The sequence below is a fragment of the Pinus tabuliformis genome, chromosome 1_1, assembly GCF_031772625.1.
Source record: "Pinus tabuliformis cultivar Carrire ecotype Pingquan chromosome 1_1, CPIR1, whole genome shotgun sequence".
Classification (NCBI taxonomy): Eukaryota; Viridiplantae; Streptophyta; class Pinopsida; order Pinales; family Pinaceae; genus Pinus; species Pinus tabuliformis.
This window is the reverse complement of record NC_142297.1, coordinates 405,869,276-405,886,516: the sequence shown is the minus strand read 5'-3', so window position 1 is coordinate 405,886,516 and position 17,241 is coordinate 405,869,276.

Sequence of the window (17,241 nt, the reverse complement as noted above, 5' to 3'; positions counted from 1 at the left end):
TGGTCTTCTTAATCTTGGAAACTCTTCCACGAAAGCATTAGCCGCCCAGCAGCAACCAAATTCAAAGAATCCTAAGAAGTCATATCCTCAAAAGAATGGTCCTAAACCATCTCAGCCTCAAAATGAAAGATCATTTCAGCAAAATGATAAGACCAATAAAAACAAATGGAAGAAGACTGATAGACATTGTAACTTTTGTAATCGAGATGGCCACTTAGAATCTAAATGCTTTAAGAAGATGGAAGCCTTGGAAGCCGCAATGAAGAAACATAACATCCATGTGGAGCCTACTTCAACTTCAACTTCCGGAATGGCACTTTCTGCATGTCATTGTCAATCATCTCAGTCTGGTTATGCATTAAATGTATCTTCTTCTTCTTCTCATTCTCATGAGTGGCTCATTGATTCTGGAGCCTCTTGTCACATGGCCAAAAACCAAGCCATGTTTTCTTCTTTAAATGATTGTAACACCAAAAATATATATATTGGTGATGATAGATCTCTTAATGTTGTAGGGACTGGAACTGTTCATCTAGACAATGGTCAGTTTAATGATGTATTATGTGTTCCAACCTTATCCTGCAACCTTCTATCTGTCTATCAGATAACTCATTCAGGTGAAGGTAAAATTGTTGAATTTTCACCTCATGATGTTGTAATCAAGGATCTAAAAGATCCTAAACAGATTCTAGCTACTGGTCTTGCTGATGATTCCAAAAGGTTGTATAAGTTTCACAACTTTGGGTCATCAAATCTTCCCTCAGTATTTGTTGCTCATAATGATGAAGTGAGCAAACTTTGGCATGAGCGATTTGGTCACTTAAACTATCGCTCCCTTCAGCATCTATGTAAAGAAAATATGGTGACAGGTCTTCCTATGGTATCTTGCAGAGATGGTGTTTGTTCCGGATGTGTACTCGGAAAACATCATCGGGGCAGTTTTGACAAACGTGCCTCTTGGCACGCCTCAGCCCCTTTACAGCTTGTGCACAGTGATTTATGTGGTCCTCTTCCTGTTGCTTCATTCTCTGGCTGCAAGTACTTCTTAACTTTCATTGATGATTTCTCCAGACGCACTTGGGTATACTTCTTAAAACTCAAGAGCGAAGTATTTAACACTTTTTTGGCCTTCAAAGCCTTTGTTGAAAAACAATCTGGACATCAAATTCTTAAGCTAAGAACTGATAATGGTGGAGAATATGTTAAAAACACATTCATCAACTTTTGCACCGAAAATGGAATTCAAATGCAACATACTGTTCCATACACTCCACAACAAAATGGTGTAGCTGAAAGGAAAAATCGCACCTTAAAGGAAATGGCTAATTGTATGCTGCAATCTAAAGGACTCAGTCTTAGTTTTTGGGCCGAAGCAATTAATTGTGCAAATTATATAATCAATCGCACTCCTACTAAGGTTCTAGAGAATATCACTCCAGAAGAAGCTTGGAGTTCCATTAAACCAGATGTAAGTCACTTTCGTGTGTTTGGAAGTGAAGCATGGGCCCATATTCCAGATGAAAAGCATAAAGCTTTAGAACCTAAGAGTGAGAAATGTACTTTTGTTGGATATTCTGAAGATGTAAAAGGTTATAGACTTATTCCATTTAAGTCCAAAAATGTTATCATTAGAAGAGATGTAAAATTTGATGAAAATAAATCGGCCTGCGAGCCTAGTCCGGCGGATGTGCCACCTCTTCCTATCTCTTCTACTTTTGAAAACATTTCTTCTTCAGATGATGAAAGCGAGGATGATAATCCTCCCCCACCTTCTCAGGATCCTCAACTTCCAAGATGGGTCCGTGCTACTCGGGATGCAGCAGGTGATCTTGCCGGTGATCCTACAGATCAGCGACGTACACGTTCTCAGTTTGAAAGAGCCTCTTCTTTACTGGCTCAAGCTCCAGTAAATCATGATCCTGACACTTTTGCAGAAGCTTCAGGCCATCCACATTGGGAAGCAGCTATGAATGAAGAATATCATTCATTGATGACAAATGATACATGGGATCTTGTTCCTCTACCAAAGGGACGCAAACTTGTTAGATGTAAATGGGTTTACAGAACCAAGTATGGACCAGATGGGAAAGTTGATAAACATAAAGCTCGTCTCGTTGCTAAGGGCTTTTCACAGGTTGAAGGCATTGACTACACTGAAACCTTCTCCCCTGTTGCCAAAATGAACTCTATCCGCCTTGTTCTTTCCCTTGCTGCCTCTTTAAAATGGGAAGTCCATCAGATGGATGTTAAATCTGCCTTCTTGCATGGGGACTTGCAGGAAGAAATCTATATGGAACAACCCATTGGCTTCATACAAACAGACTCCAGCCTTGTTTGTCGACTTAAGAAATCCCTTTATGGCCTCAAGCAAGCTCCTCGGGCTTGGTATGCCAAAATGGATAGCTTTCTTTTAGAATCTGGCTTTTCTAGGTGTCATTCTGACAATACTGTCTACACCAAGAAAGTGGGCAACTCTCTTATCATCCTTGTTCTTTATGTTGATGATCTTATTCTTACTGGTAGTGATCCCAACCTTATAAACCATGTGAAGTCCAGCCTTAAAAAGAAATTTGAAATGACAGACTTAGGACACTTACACTATTTTCTCGGTCTTCAAGTCTTGCAATCCCAGGAGGGTATTTTCCTTTCCCAGTCCAAGTATGCTTGTGATATTCTTCGTCATTTTCACATGGAACACTGTAAGCCAGCCCCTTCTCCCTTTCAGTCTGGAGTCAAACTTTCAGTCTCTTGTACTTCTCCTGAAGTTGATGCTACCTTATACCGTCAACTTGTCGGAAAACTCTTGTATTTAACCCATACTCGTCCTGATCTTTCCTTTGTTGTTGGCCTTGTTGCTCGTTTTATGCAAAACCCCCGTGAAAGTCATTGGAAAGCAGCTAAAAGAATACTTCGTTATGTTCGAGGTACAATACAGTTTGGGATTCATTACAGTGCCAAAGCAGCTCCTCTCTTAGTTGGTTTCACTGATTCTGATTGGGCTGGTGACCCTGATGATCGGAAGTCTACTGCCGGTTATGTCTTCACTCTTGGTTCAGGACCTATTACATGGGCTTGTAAGAAATAGGCTGCCATTTCTCTTTCGTCAGCAGAAGCAGAGTATCGTGGTGCCGTGGAAGCTAGTAAGGAAGCCTTGTGGCTTTGTCAGATCCTATCAGAGTTTGGCTTTGAGCAGCAGCATCCAACCACACTTTGGTGTGATAATCAAAGTGCCATTTAGCTATGCAAAGATCCAGTCCATCATCAGCACAACAAACACATTGAACTACACATGCACTTCATCAGAAAGCTCATTCATGACCATGTTCTTGAAGTGCAATATTGTCCAACAGATGATCAGGTTGCAGACATCTTCACAAAGGCTCTCACAGAGGCGAAGTTCACTAAACTTCGATATATGCTTGGAGTTCAGGAAGTTGTCACTAAGGGGGGATAGGCTCTAGTGCCTCCTTCCTTCTCCTATTGTGTCATATTTGTAAATCCTTCAATCCTCTCCCAAGTTGTTCTTAAGGGGGGATGTTAGGATATTCCGACACATAGGATATAGTTAAGTTCAACTTGGTCTAGTATAGAGTTAGGTTAGAGTTAGGTAAAGTGTGTTTCTTTACCGTTGTACATTTTGTAACTCACAATCCGACGATCACGATATGTAGTGATCCGACGGTTCACTCTCACCTCGGTATTACCGACACTTGATCCGTGGCTTGACACCCGATTGGTCCATGAGTTCTATTTAAAGCGCATGGAGGGTCATTGTTCGGGTAATCCATGCATGAGAGAAGCTTATGTAAATTTTCATTCTTTGATTAATAAATTGCCTGTAGTACCCACGTTGGGACAGGCCGTGGACTGTTTCCCTCTTTGCACTTTGAGGGTTTTAACCACGTCAAAAATACTGGTGTATTGATTTGAGATCTGGTTGTGAGCAGTGTCCTTTTGGTGTTCTTTCTGAGGAACTTACCATGTAAATTCCTACAGGTGGTGTGCTTGTTGCAGAGGTACGTTGCCACTTTTGGACCGTTGGTTCCCACTACCACCTCATCATTTCCCACTCCTTGTAATCAGCTCCCATCTCATAGATCCGTAGTTAACCACTTCTTGTCCTACTCCTCATCTGTCTTTGAGTTGACTATAGCCACATGTGAGAGGACACCCGATTTTGCATGTGCTGATTCAACGAAGGTGGCCAAGTTAATTAGCCACATTTTTACTTATAAACCAACTATCTTGTAACGTTTACAAATTTTGATTAAATGATGCATATGATTGAGTGAGTGGGATACCTGTGGTTTTGATGCCATGCTGCAGTTTTCAAAGATCAAAGGTGTTGCATTGTTTATTTGCTATGTGCCATTCTTCTTCCTCCTCTTACTATCTACTAATGGTTTCTTAGCTTTTGTAGGTATCTGTGACTGAATATTTGATGTTGTTGCTACTTCGGAGCTCCTAGAGCATCCTAGTGAAGACATGTAGCTGGTGATTAACATTATGTGGGATAGGCTGCTATGGGATTTCCTATATGATATCTTTTAGCTACTTCTTCCTCAGATTTCTCTAATCATGTTGTTGGCTGGGGCTGTGAGGATGGTGTAATGAATGGACAGAGGGAGTAGAAGTGTGTGTGTAGAGAAAAGGACACTCAGGTAATGCTCTTACTATCCTTTATTTTTCTTTTATTATTTTTCTCTATGAATGGCAGAAATTGATCTCTTTTTGTTTTGAATGGTGAGTGTAGGGATGATTATGGTGGATGAGGTGAGGTGTTAGATCATGCCTAGGATTAATTTTAGGGACCTAAAAAACCTACCATGTGCCCTCGGATTGCTTCCTGTAGGTTTTTCGGGCCATTGTAATTCCTACAGGATCATCCTATAGGTTTTCAGGGGATCTTGTAGGAATACAGGGGATCTTGTAGAAAACATAGTCTTCACATAAATCGAAGCAATGGAGTGGGAAAATGATAAAAATGATGGAAGGGTGCATGGTAAGGAGTGGAGGATATGAATATGTGTGAGGCAGGGTTCCCTTTGGATCCTCATTTTTCTCCTTGACTGTCTTTCTCACCCACCTGCAAATAACAATTATATATGTTTTCTCTCTTTTCTTTTTTTGAAACAAAACTAGGCTGCCTCAGAGAGGTTTTCACCCTAGGTGTTTGCCTTGGGTGCCTCAAGGGAGGTTTTCACCCAGGGATATTCTTATTCTTTTTTCTATTTTTTTCATCATTGGGCTACCTCACGAGGTTTTCAACCCAAATATGGGACTCAGGAGCCTCATGGAGGTTTTCACCTGAGTCCTTCTTTTTTCTTTTTTTCTCTTTCAGTGACTTGATGAGGGAGGAACTGGAACTTGCTCTACCATCATCACTGTTTTATTGATATTGTCAATGAACTCTTACTTTGATAGGCATCTTGTACATTTTCAATCGGTGCACATTAACAAGCAATGGAATGGCTTCTTCATCTATAGTTCTGATTTTCACTAAACCATTATCATGGCATCTTTGCACCACATAAGGTCCAAGCCATCTTGTCCTTAGCTTGCCCTTGAAGTATTTATACCTAGAATCATATAACAACACCCAATCGTCCTCCTAAAATTTCTTCTCCTTAATATGTTTATCATGTCACATCTTCCTCTGAAGCTAAACTATCTCTTTTTTTAGGAGGGCTTTCATTCTGAATTCATCCAACCCATTCAATTGGAACAATCTCTCTTTCTGTGCTTGACTGAGATCCAAATCTAGTTGGGCTTCCATCCTCAATGTGTTATATTCAAACTCAATGGAGAACAAGGCCTATTTTCCATAGACCAGCTCATAGGGTGTAAATCTAGTGGTGGTCTTCCATGTGGCATTATAGACCTGAGTGGCCTCAACTAGTCTTTCTACCCAATCCTTTCTACTGTTTCTCACTACCTTGGTTAAGATGCTCTCCAGTGCCCTGTTGGTCACCTCCACTTGCCCATTAGCTTGTGGATGATAGGGAGTGGAGGTCTTATGCTTGATTGTGTGATGGTTTAGTAGTTCTTCAATCATGTTGGAGGTAAACTGGCTACCTTGGTCTATGAGCAGCCCTCTAGGGTACCCAAATTTGTAAAATACATTCTCCCTTAGGAACTCAACTACCTTCTCTTCTATTGTTGCCTTAATTGCCTTAGTTTAAGCCCACTTAGTCAAATAATCAGTGCACATAATGATGTATTATTTTTGCTTTTAAGGAGGGTTGATAGGCCCAATGAAGGCCATGCCCCACTTGTCAAGTGGCTCGAAAGTCACTTGAGGCTATAGGGGCATTTCATCTCTTGGAGTAGGATTTCCCTTCCTCTGGCACCGATCACACTGACTAGTGTACTTTTCCACATCCTAATGAAAGGTGGGCAAATAATAACTTGCTTGTAACACTTTGAATGTTGTCCTCTTCACTGCAAAGTGACCTCCACAATCCCATCATGACAGGTCAAAAGGATGTCAAAAACTTCCTCTTCCCTTACACTTCTCAAGGTTTGATCTGGGCCAATTTTGAAAATATTTCCCCCAATCCAGGTGAAGGGGGTGCTTTTCCTGACTATTTTTCTTTACTCTTTGGAGGGCATGTTTGGTGGGAATTGTTCCGATACCAAATAGTTTGCTATATCAGCAAACCATGGAGAGAGAACTGAAATAGAAAATAAGTGCTCATTTGGTAACTGATCATCCACCATTCATTCTTCACCAACAGGAAGATTCCCCCTAGATAAAAAGTCTGCAACAAAATTTTCCTTACCAAGTTTATCAACAATGGTTAGATCAAACTGTTGTAATAAAAGCAACCACCTTATAATTCGAGAATTCACATTTGGTTCGTTCATTAAATATTTGATTGCAGCATGGTCAGTATGAAAAAACGTTTGATAACCTGTAATGTAATCCCTAAATTTATTTAATGGATGCACAACAGCTAGGAGTTCCTTTTCGGTCATTGTATAATTTAGCTCAGCCTTTGACAAGTTCTTACTGATAAAATAGATGGCATAGGAAAGTTTCTCCTCTACTTGACCTAAGGATGCTCCTATGGCTTTGTGTGAGGTATCAGCAGGAATATGAAAGGCGAGGGCCTAGTTTGGGCCTTAGAGAATTGGTGTAGTGGTTAACTTACCCTTAAGAATGTCTAAGGCCTCTTGATAGCTTTTTGTCCATATAAACTTAAAATCTTTGGCCAATAACACAAATAAAGGAGAGGCCAACTTGATGAAGTCCTTTATGAACCTTCAGTAGTATCAAGATAACCCCAAGAAACTCCTGACATCTCTCTACTTTTGCAGAGGTGGGACCCTTTCGATGATGGCTATTTTGTTCGGGTCCACCTACAATCCTTATTGAGATTTGAACGACCTCCCACGGTCCCTTCAGTCATTAAGAATTCACATTTTTCAGCACTAAGAGATAGGTTCATTTGAATGCATTTGTGAAGTAATTTACCTAGGTTAGTCAGGGCTTCTTGAAAATCACAGCCATAAGGCGTAAAATCATCCATATAAATTTCCACCGCATCATGTACTAATTTGGCGAAAATACTCAAGACTGCTCTCTGGAAAGTGGCAGGAGCATAGGCCAAAAAGAAGGACCCTATAGGAAAAATTACCCCAAGGACAAGTGAATGTGGTATTATCCTGGTCTTCTCGGCGGATATGGATTTGGTTGTACCCACTAAATCCATCCAGGAAAGAAAAAAACTTTTTCCCTGCTAGGCCGTCTAACACTTGGTCAATGAAGGGTAGGGGAAAATGATCCTTCTTTGTGGCTTTGTTCAACTCCCTATAATTGACACAAATCCTCCACTTACCATTTTTCTTGGGAACTAACACTAAAGGAGAGACCCACTCACTATCAGAGATAGGGTAAATGAATCCTACATCTAGCAGTTTTTGCAGTTCTTCTTTGACTATATCTTTAAGAGCTGGATTCATCCTCCTTTGTGGTTTCCGGATTGGCTTGCAACCTTCTTTGATGTATATGTGGTGAGTACACATTGAGGGGTGTACTCCCTTCATTTCCTTGTAACTCCAAGCGAAGGCTTCTAGGTTTTCTTTTAACATGTTGCATAGATTTTCCTCTTCGAGAGAAGAAAGAGATGGATTAATTTTCAAGGTTTTCTCTGGGCCAAATTCTATGGTTTTGACATGGAGTGGGTTGGAATCAGCCAAGCATAAGTCAATTGGATGATTGTTTTGGGTTTCCCTTACTTCTTCTAATGGTAATGAACTGGGAGTTGGACTTTGGAGCAGGTGTTCAATCAAGTGATCCTCATTTTGTTGTCCTCCTCCTATGGCCGCTTCTAAAGCATAAATTTGGGAAGAACAAACCTCATCTTCTTCCTCCTCCTCCAACCATAAAGGTCAATCATGCTCGAGAGAAGGTTGAGTAGGAGGGTATAGGACTAACTATTAGACATATGCCCGTCCTTAATGGTCATATTCTTAGCTCTATAGCTAATGTAAGCATTGGGTGTGGCCAACCATGGCCTCCCAAGGATGATAGGATAATGAGTAAGCTTAGCCTTAGGCTGGAGAACTAGAAAATATGCAGGGTACTCCCAGGAGTCAATGGAGACCATCATATCCTCCACAATTCCCTCAGGGGTGACTGTGGAACAGCCTGCAAGTTGCAAAACTATTGTCGTTTTTCTCAATGACCCTTGGAGGTTGAGCTTGAGCATGGTGTCCTTGGTCATCACATTAATGGAAGCCCCAAGATCAATCAGAGTGTGTGGGACAATGGTGCCATTCATTTGCACATCTACTAGAGGGCTTCCAGGGTCTAAATATTTTGGGCATATTACCTGCCCTAGCATTAATTCAGATAGTTTCCCAATGACATTAATGGTAAGGGCATCCCTTTTTCTTCTTCCTGGATGCTTGAAGCATTTCTCCTTAATCAACTTATTGTAAATGGGAACATCTTTTATTGCCTGGAGAAGGGGGATTTTTACACATAGATTTTTCAATTCTCCCAGAAGTTCAGTTTCTTCTAGGGTAGGCTAGAGTGTTTGGGCTAATCTTGTAGGAAAGGGTGGATTTACTTTAATTTTGCCTTCCTCTCTTTCTTCCTCAACCTACCTATGTGGAGGGGGAGGTTGGTTATCTAGGAGAATTCTCCCAGATCTTAGGTTGATCTCTTGGATTTCTACAGCATAAGCTGGATATGATGTCTCTCCACTATATACTTGTTGATCCTGCCTATTTTTTGGGTTTGGATTTGACTAGGTAGGCATCAGGGGTTGATTGGGTGGAGCAGAGTGTAGGAGTTGTGGTTGGGTAGGTGGTGGAGGCAATAGAGCTGGATCATTGTTGTATTGGGCCCTCCACCCTAGAGTGGTGTATTCCACTAAGGTTGTGGTGGAGCGTAAGGTTGAAATGACTGGATGGCTAGCTGGGGGTGATATTGAGATGCATAGGACAAACGAGGGGGTGTAAACCAGGAAGGATGAGCACGGGGTCCCCAAGCATGTATATTTGTAGTTTGGTTGGGGTTGTAATATACATGGGATGACCCTTGCATGCCCTACTTTTATGGCCTAGGCCCACGAGGTCTCCCTTGGTTGATGTAGAAAAGTTGCTCAATGACCCCTTCAGCTCCTTGATATACAACTTTGAGTCTGGGTAAATAAGGGCACTTGTCTGTGGAGTGGTTTTCTTCATAGACTGAGCAAATTTCAATACATTTCAATGGATATTTGTTCTTAGGATGCCTCCTGGTGCATCTAGGGAAAAATATGGCCAAGGATCTCTCTGCTTCCTCTTGCTTCATCTTGATGTTCATGGTGCCCAATTTCAAGGCAAGGGTGTGCAGCATCTCACTTTTGGAATCTTCCAGCATATTTCCAATTGCACCCTTAATGGATGAGTTGGAAGATGACGTAGTGGCCATAGGTTGACTACCCCTACCCTTTTTTCTGGCTGCCCTAGAATGGTTTCTAACAACAATCTTTATATCCTCATAGGGTAATTGGTAGATATCTCCTCCTACTAGCAAATGTAAGGTATCTTGAAGATCTTCCCTTACTCCTCTGAGCAGGACCAACTTTAGTGACTCGAGGTCAAGTGTGCACCTGGCACTTTTGTAACTGAGCTGGAATATTTCTTCGTAGTCTTCTAAGGATTCATCTTGGCCCATGGTCATCCTGAAAATTTCTTCTTTAGTATCATTTGACCTACAGTAGTCCTGATATTTGTTGTTAAAATCCTGCTGCATCTGAGCCCAAGTTGTGATTCTATCTCCAGGTAAACCCATGAACCAACGCAATGCTACATCCTTGAGGGTAGATGGAAAAAGTTTTAACTTTTTCTCATCGTCTTTATAGTCATAGGTTCGGAATATAACAACAAACTCAAATAGGAAAGTGTCAGGGTCCTTTGTGGTCAGACCATGGAAATGAGGTAGGGCATAGGGGCTTATATTCTTCATCTTAGTGTCCCTGTTGGTTTCCCTGATGGGGAAGGCACTCTCATCTCTCTCTCTCTATTCCCTCTGTCATTTTGGTTTTCAGTCATTGGTTCAGTAGGAATGGGTTCCTCTTCTTCTTCCCCTGTAGGTTCTTCAAATATTTCAAGTTGCTCACCTAAAGGTTCCTCCAGTTCACAACCACCGAAGAAGAGAGAAGGTTGGCCATTGGATGTAGTGGGTATATTTGGCAACAATTTCCCTAAATTGTCCCTATCGCTACAAGGAATGAAAGGAAATGTTTTTGGTTTGGTTTTTGTAATATTTTTTAAGCTGGGAAGTACTTTGTAGGAATGAAATTGTTGATTGAATGAAAATCACTGACAGAATGAAAAAGATACTTGCTGAATTGAAATTCTACTTGTATAATGGAAAGGAAAGAAAATAATGACAAATGAAAGAAAGGAAGCTACTAGGTTACTTTTGCAAAAATAAACTACTGGTAGAAAATTGAAGGCAAGAAATAGAAGAAAAGAAATCACTAATCACATTCTACTCAGACACCTCCCTGGCAATGGCGCCAAAAAGTGATGAGTTCCAGTATTGCATCAAGGATGTTGCAACTCCCGTGATACCAACTTTACTTATCAACCCGGGGTTCGTACAACCTTGGAGGTGTCAGTGCTATATGCATAAGTAAAAGTGAAGGTCCTTCCTATTGTCACTGTTCATCCGGCGAGAGACCCCAGGGATTCCAAGCCAAACTTCTATAGAGTTAGAATAATCTTGATTCTTTGATGGGAGAAGAGAAGATCTACTCTACTACAGTAATGAAGAAAACAACATGTAATGCTAAATGACACCATATCCTAATTAACCATTTAAACAACTATGCTAAGCAGAGTTGCTAAATCAACACTAACTTAATGCTACTATCTAAGCTATAGATGTAAAGAGCATCAAACCATACTAATGTGTAAGCAAGAAAACTAAACTAAATTTGTTCTCACTTTTTTTTTGGTTTTTTTTGGGCAAAATCAAGTAGGAAAATTAATTTTTCTTGTAGATGTGACAGGTGGATGGAAGGTGATTTAGGATGGCTAAAAGGCTTATGGAGTGGATGGTATGGAAGGGTCCTAGGAGGATTTTTGTGACTTCCTAGAGGTTCCCCATCAATTCGGCCTCAAAACAGGCTATTTTAGGAAAACCTACAAGATGTACTAGAAACCTACAAGATGATCCTGTAGGAATTACAAGAAACCTATAGGATACAGCCGAGAGATAATTGTGAGGTGTTGGGAAGCTTGGAAAAGGTGTGTGATGAGTGGGATGGGGTGTTAGAAGGTATAGGAACACCTAGGAGTCAATATCCAAGAGAAGAGATGGCTAGATTCACTCAATGTGTCTAGGGGAATTTCATTGAAAAATGAAAAAAAAACTAGTGAGCGTGATGGTGGAACAAGAGATGGTTAAGGTGGATAAGGTGGAAGGTGGATGTTGGCGATGAAGTCTGGATCTCCTCCTAAAGTACCTGATGTTCTTAAAACATGTGTATCTTCCAAGAACTATGCAATAAGATACATCTTCATGAACTAGAAAAGCATGAATCAACTGCCCATATTATGCATGAAGAAAGTGTTGAAGGAAATGAAAGCATGAGTGAGATCTTATTGAAAAAATAGAGGAATGGAAAAAGATGACAATGAAATGAACCAAGTACTGAATGAAGACAACAAACTCCAAAGCTCATGCAAGAACTAGAAATCTATGTTTTTGGGGTTGCTGAAGGGTCTCTTCCTCAAGTCATGGTCCCAGAGAGAGGAAGTGAGGCCGATACACCTACTGAAAAACTTATGGTGATCCTTTTTCTCCTTGCTAACCTGCTAATTGAAAGAAGACACAAACGGAAGAAAACTAACATACAACCAATCTAATCTACACTGTTGTAATGGAAATGCAGCTACTGAAGCAAATGAACAATTAAACTATGAATCTATGCTAGCATACATGTACAATATAGAGGAGCTTTAGTTGCTAGGGTTGGGCCCTAACCCAAGAGCTTCAGCCCTCTCAGTTAACTCAATGATGTCTCAAAAAAAAAACTCATTTTTATTATCAAAACAATGGATTACATAAAAAACTATCACAAGTCTTGCAGCTCGAAAATAGAGTAGAGTTTTACAATAAAAAATCTGAATCCTACTAAGGTCCTAGGCCTCTCTACTTATACATCTAAAGTCTCCAACAACTTCCTTAAAATTAGGGAGGCTCAACTCCCAAACTCAAGATAAACTGGTGCATTGCCTTTCACTTGCTCGGCTACCTTCTAGTCCTCATGATTTTGTTGTTTTCACTCCGAGTTGATGGAGAAATATTCGAATGGAGGGGTATTAAATCAAGAGGATTTACATCCTATAATTCCTATCCCTTGTCCCATTTGAGTTTTGACCAAGGTCTTTGCCAAAATTCCTTGTTTTTATCCTTTAATCCTGCATTTAATGCACATTAGATCATAAAAAAAAATATCAAACTCTAACTCATCTCATAAACAAAATATAATCAAAAGTATGCAATTAGTTGTGAGAATAGTTGGTTTGACTAAGCTAGGAGGTGAATTAAGGCCCATTTAATTACACAATGATGAGGCTCATCAAAAATATTTGTCACAATGTGACATTGGACCATGGTTGATTTTCATATTGATACAATGCTTGTCAGAATGTGACATCAGAAGATGGCCAAACATGATTTACCATGGTCTAAAATGATTGACAATGGTTTGCTATTGTTGACCATGGTTAACAATTATTAAGAATGGTTCTTTTTCATATTGAGACAATATTTGTCACAATGTGACATTGGACCATGATTGACTAAGGTTGACCATGATTATAAATGTAGGAGATTTATATTAAACTTAAGGATTAATATTATAAACCCTATGAATAAACCCAATGGTTTACCATTGTTGACCATGGTTGAATATGGTTGACCGTGGTTGATTTTTATATTGAGACAATCTTTGTCATAATGTGACGTTGGACTACTATTGAAAATGATTATAAACCCAAGGGAGTTATATTAAACCCTTTGTATAATATTATAAATCCTATGAATAATTTATACCCTATGTATATGAACCCTTAGATTAATAAACCCGATATATTGATATTATAAACCTAAGGGAATAATAAACCCAAGGTGTTAATACGAAAATCCCAAAGGATTAGAAACCCAAGTGAATAATATTAAACCCAAAGGATTAATGTTATAAACCCAAGGTAAATAAACCCTAACATAAATATCATCATTGACCATGGATTATTTTCATATTGAGACAATCTTTGTCACAATGCAATGATGCAACATGGTTGATCATGATCATGGACCAATTTAATTAATTAAATAAATAAGATTTATATTAAACCCAAGTATTAATATTATGAACCACATGAATAATAATACACGAGAGGAATATGGGCCCTTAGATTAATAAACCCAAAGGATTGATATTGTAAATGCATGGTAAGTAAACCCTAAAGTTGTCATGGTTGACCATGGTTGAGTTTCATATTGAGACAATATTTGTCACAACGAGAAGTTGCAACATGGTTGACCAAGGATATTATATCGAAGGGATTAATATTATAAACCCAAGGTATACAAACCCTAAAATAAATATTATAAACCCTAAAATAAACATGGTTCACTATAGTTGACTATTGTTTGGAGTAATATTAAACCAAAGGGATGAATATTATCAATCCATGGTTTTATAGTAAACCCAAGGATTAATATTGTTAACCCTATGAATAATAGTACACCCCAAGAATATGAAAAATTAGATTAATAAACCCAAGGGATCAATACCAAACACCCAACCTAATAATATTACATACAAGGGATAAACAACCCAAGATATGTAAACCCTACAATAAATATTGTAAACCCTAAAATTATCATGGTTAACAATGTTTTATTTTCATGTTGAGAAATATTTTTCACAATGTAACGTTGGAACATGGTTGACCATGATTTATTTTCATATGTAGACAAGTTTTTGTTACAATGCAATGGTGGACCATGGTTGATTTTCATATTGAGAAAATCTTTGTCACAATGTGACGTTGGGCCATGGTTGACCATGATCATAAGCCAAGGGGATTTATATTAGGAATAAGAATTTTTTAATTAATAAATATAAGGGATTGATATTAGAAACCAAAGAGATTAATACTAAAAACCCAAGGGAATAATATTTAACCCAAGGGATAAATACTATAAACCCTAGGCATATAAAACCTAAGATAAATACTATAAACCCTAGGCATATTAAACCTAAGATAAATATTATAAACCAAAAAATAGAAATGGTTTACCATGGTTGACCATGCTTGATTTTAATATTGAGACAATCTTTGTTACAATGTGACATTGGACCATGGCTGACCATGATTATAAACCCAAGGGATTTATATTAAACCCTAGTATTAATATACAAACCCCATGAATAATATTATACCCAAGCAATACAAACCATTACATTAATAAACCTAAGGGATTGATATTATAAACCCAAGGGAATAATAAATCCGAGGGAATAGTTATTGGTTTTATATATCAATTGCAATGGAGAATTCATAGATAGGATAAAAACTCATATGTGATTTCCATATCAATCCCTTAGGTTTACTAATGTAAGGATTTGTATTCCTTGGGTATAATATTATTCATAGGGTTTATAATATTATACTAGGGTTTAATATAAATCCCTTGGGTTTATAATCATGGTCAGCCATGGTCCAATGTCACATTGTAACAAAGATTATCTGAATATGAAAATCAATTAAATGCTCAAATTTATTAATCAGTTAAGTATATAATATTAATCAAATAAGAGATGTTATCAAATATGATTAATACTATATTAACGATGTTATTAATATTTTTTAATTAATAATATTGTTTTCAAATTCATTATGATTAATGATAATTTTTATTTATATATTTTTTAAAATATATTCTTTATTTATAATAATAACTATTATAAATTTATAATAACTAATATTTAAAATGTTAGTCTTTTTAAATATTCAAGGATTGATAAACTTAAAAGATTAATAAACCTAATGCATTAGTATTATAAACCTAGGGTATTAATAAATCCAAGGAATTAATATAAATAGTAGGATTAATATTAAACCCAATAATAAAAACCCTAATGTTATAATCCTAATATTAAAATCTAAAATTATAAATCTAATATTAAACACAATATTAGAAACCTAATATTAAACCCCAATTTTCTAATATCACATTACAACATTGAATAAATTTCAATGAAATATAAAATTGCAACAAACATTATTAGATTCATTATTGCATTGAGACAATGTTTGTCACAATGCAATGCTTGAAAATTTGTTAGATGAATGTGACATTCAACCATGGTTGACCATGATTGACCATAGTTGACGACAATTCACAATGGTTTACCATTGTCGACAACAGTTGGCCATGGTTCAACTTCATATTAAGAGAATCTTTATCAAACTATAACATTGGACAACGGTTGATTTTATATTTACACAATATTTCTAGTATTGGACTATGGTTCACCATAATTATAAATCCAAATTTTTTTTATCAAACACTATGATTAATATTATAAACCATATAAATAATATTATAACTTAGGAACACTAACCCTTAGATAAAAAAAACCCAATAAGCCCAAAGTATTTCTTGGTACCAAAAAAATTTCCAAACTAAAATGAAAAGCAATTGAATTCCATTCAATTCATTGAGGATATTGTTTCGTACCGCCGTAGCGTTCAACCTAAAGCGTAGAGGGAGGCTGTGCAATGCTCTCACTGTATGTCGACGTCTAGTTGACATAGCTGTCACTCAAAATGAATAAGCTTGGAAGACAGGTAACATAAACTGATATCAATTGTCACTCAAAATGAATAAGCTTGGAAGAGAATATATTACAGATCTTGGCATGTAACATATACCGATATCAACTGTCACTCAAAATGAATAAGCTTTGAAGGGAATTTATTTGTATGGGCGATATTTGTATAGGTGATATATGTAAATTTGTTTGCTTCGGCGATATATGTTGTATGATGATTTTTCAGCGAGGATATTTCTTCCCACTGAGAAAAAATAAACCGATACCAAAAGATAATATAATAAAAAGTCAACCAAAAAAATTCACCAGAAAAATAAATGCGTCACAGCGTAATTATTGTGAATGCCCCTCTCTATATATATAAATATAAATAATACTATCGAGGTAGGACAAAATTACGAATGGCTCTATCGGATTACACAGCTATATAAGATACGAAATAAATGGTTCTATCGGAGTACACAGCTATATAAGATACTAAAGTAGTGACGTCTACCGTCATTTTTTTATCTCTACTAAATAATGGAGGAATCTCATCTCTTAGATGGAGGAATCTAATTCTTTTTCATTTGCTCTCAAATTAAGTAAAAATTATGATAAATAATTTCTATTTATATGGAAATTTTTTTAATTATTTTTGATGAATTTATTTTTTGCTATTGAAATTGCCAATATAAGTATAATGACTAAGACAGTTATGATATATTTTATATTAACAAGATTTTAAAAAAGATCATAACAATTAATTAAATTTTAACATTGAAGATTCATTCCTAATTTACTATGGAGATTTTTCATAAGTAAAGAGACACTGCTAAAATACTATGTGCCAATATCATGTTTTACTAATATTACATGCTAAAAAATTATAACAAATATTGATATT